The sequence below is a fragment of the Oryzias melastigma genome, linkage group LG4 (assembly GCF_002922805.2).
Source record: "Oryzias melastigma strain HK-1 linkage group LG4, ASM292280v2, whole genome shotgun sequence".
Lineage (NCBI taxonomy): Eukaryota > Metazoa > Chordata > Actinopteri > Beloniformes > Adrianichthyidae > Oryzias > Oryzias melastigma.
Window position 1 is genome coordinate 23,041,576 of NC_050515.1, and position 3,357 is coordinate 23,044,932.

The window sequence follows — 3,357 nt, forward strand, 5'->3', positions numbered from 1 at the left end:
TATTCTATCGTCTTATTGCCTAATTTTAATTTTACAAAGAGTAGATAAAAAAACTCCACTTCTGACTCTATAAGACAACAGTCTGAAAACCACCTTCATTTTTTTTGTTGTTTTTTTTTTCTGCTGAAACTTTTTCCCAGTGGTAAATCTGTACTTTAACACGTTAAGAAAACGTATGTCCATTTATCCACTGTCACTTCTTTAGTTTGTTTCTTTCATTTATATACTTGCATTAAATCGTTAATCATTAAATCTTATATGTATATATATATATAGATATATATGTTTGTGAGAATAAAATACCAGAAATAAAGCAAAAAAACAGTTATTGTTAAAAATACATAAAGCATTTTAAAAAACACAGGGCCGGATCAAAAGAATAAAAAACATCAAAGACTTTGTTTTTTAAAAAGATGGATGCATTCTTTATAGAAATCTGCAATAAATCTTAATTTTTAAGCGTTTGTCTTCTATTATCTTATTGTTTAATTTAGAGAGAGCAGAAACAGATCTGAAGACTTCACGAGACAACAGGTCAACAGTTTGAACCAGAACTTTGTAAACCGCCTCTTCGTTCCTTTTTCTGCTGAGTCATGTTTCTTCTCTTCTTGACTTTCATTTAGTTTCAAAAACTTCACACAGAAGCAAAGTCTTCAGTTCAGCTGTTCTCACATCTGAGATTTTTCTGATGGATGACGCCATCGGTAGACAGCAGCAGTGGCGCTGCAGCACTTGATAAGAAGAAAATGCTGATTCATCAGTTTGTAGGTCCAGAAAATACAGATGATCAAAGAAGCTAAAATCATTTAAAGTCACCCAAACTTCAGAAGGGATTGTTGCATTTCATTGTTTAAAAACTTGTTTAAATGTCTAATTTTATATCCACGGGTCGAATCTGATGCCACAAAGGCAAAGAAATGTAATTTCTGACTTAGGACCTCTACTCGTGTTCTGTTTTGTCAAAAGAAAAGCAAAATCCAAGAGGTTCAGTCAGCCTAATGTATTTGGAAATGGAGAAGAATGAGCTGCGTCACTCCGCTTGGAGGGATGGATCTTAAAAAGGATATCTCAAACACCACCTGCACTAAAATGCCATTTAAAATGGAGGAGTAGGGAGAAGGGAAGAATTGGGATTGGGAATTACAGACAGGATGCCTTCAGCACTCTAACTTCTGACCCATGTAGTCGACTCAAAGGTTCTCTTCCCTCACCCCAGCTGCAGTTCTTATTTCTTTGAACAAAAGAATTCTTGGTAAACATGAAAAATGGTAAAAAGTAATTGAAAAACAAGTCAATGAGAGCAAGTAGATAAAAAGCAGTAATTAAACAACGTATGAAAGATGCATAAAAATGAAATCTGTATGAAAAAATGTATAACAAATATATGAAAAGCTTTTTTGATGATATATCAAGATTTTATAAAAATAAAATCCACCATAATCCAGTAAACCCAAAAAAGTATGTTCAATTTATGAATGAAAAAACATTTATTTAGCCTAAGTACATATTTTTATTAATGTGGAAGCAGCGGTTTATGTATGTGTGGTCTGGAATCCTGACAGGTGAGCCTTGGCCCCTCCCTCGCCCCTATCCTCACACTCTACCTGCTACGTCAGTACAGCAACAAGTCCACATGTAGTAATCTGTAATTGGGTGGTTTAAGCCTTGAAAACCAGCGTGGTGTGGGAGGGAGATAAATCCCCGAATGACTCAAACGCAGAGTGCGTAGTCACAAACGGGCTGCAGCTTTCCTCTCTTCTCCCCCTGAAGCCATGACAGAAGCAGGTGAGTTCACCGTTTGTTGTGTTTCACGTCAACATGAAGGCGAGGGATGTGTTCAGGTTCTTAAGACTTTCTAGAGTTCCGCGTCAAATGAAGCCACTTCTGTACCGTGAAAACCAAAACGTCCCTTCTTGTTAGATTGCCAGAGACTGATACTCAGAGATTCTTTTATCTTTTTCTGTTTCAGCTCTCCTGATCGTTCTGCTCTCTGCAGCTGCTGCAGCAACTTCACATTTAAACTGCAGCATCACAAAGTCCCCCGACGGTTCATTCAGGTGCCAGGTCTCCGAGGAACCCAGCTCCCCTAAATGCACCACGTCCTGGGAGGACAGAAATGTAAGTCTTCAGAAAGGTGGAGTTTGGTGCAGAAAAGTGAAATGTTTCAGCTGTCAAAATGAGAGAAGCTGTATATTAGTATGTCAGTTCATTCAAATCTCAAAACTCTTCAAGAACTTTCCTTTTAAATGTGTAGTTTTACCTCAGGAAGAATGCATGACCGTGTAACTTTTCTTCACTCAGAGGACCGTCCTTGTTGATATCCTCGGAAAATATGACCACCACCTGGTGACGAACCACACCCTTCACTCTGTGACCCTGACAGAATGTAAAGACTTTCTTCTGTACAAGCGGGAATGTGATGGGGTAAAAAACAAACACACACAAATCAGAAAGAGTGGAGGAGGACTTTAATAATGACAAAAAGGCACATGAGAAAGCCTCTGTCTCTGACCGAAACGTCTGTTCAGAGCTGCAGCACATGTGAGACATGTCCGGACATGTCTGAGTTAATGCAGAATGTTAGACTGTAAATCTGATCTGTTTCCATAAATAACTGTTTTCTTGTTCATCTTCCAGGTTCAGGTGGAGGCTTCCTGCTCAGGTAAGCAGTCATCGAAGTGTTCAGATTATAACCTTCTCATCACTCGGTTTTTATTCATTTTTGTTTTGTTTCTTCCAGTGAACTGCAGTCTTTTTGTGGTAAAGGATCAGCTGCCTTCCAGTAAGTTCACTTGTTTTAATCAGTTATGATCAAAAATGGTTTAACCACATAAGAGTTTCCAGGAAATGTTTCTGTTGTTTCTTTTTCTCTCAAATGTGTAATTGTTCTTTGTCCGTCAGGGGTGTGTCTTTCTTCAAACGTCTGCACTGACACCACGACTTTTGGCGTTTCTGCTGCTGCCGTCTTCACCGTTCTGCTGCTCCTCCTGCTCCTCGTGTGGCTGGTCAGGAAACGGAGAACAGGAGGCTGCAGATGTGGACAAGGGATGTATGCTCCTCCATCCAAACAGGAAGAGGCTCAGGTTGAAATGGAGGCAAAAGAAACAATCAAAACACCTCAGTGACTGAAACCTGTAAAAAATGACTGTTTTATATACATATATATATATTTGAACAAAACGTAATGTGAAGAAGAGGAACATGGAACCTGTGGAGTCTGAGCTGAACAGACGTTTCCAGGAGAAACCATCATCCTATTGGATGAAGGGATTCTTGACCGTTGATGTCAGGTAGGTGTAGCTAGGACAGCCAAAGGAAGCAAGCCCAGGAGTGAAAGGGAAAAAGTCAATTTATTCA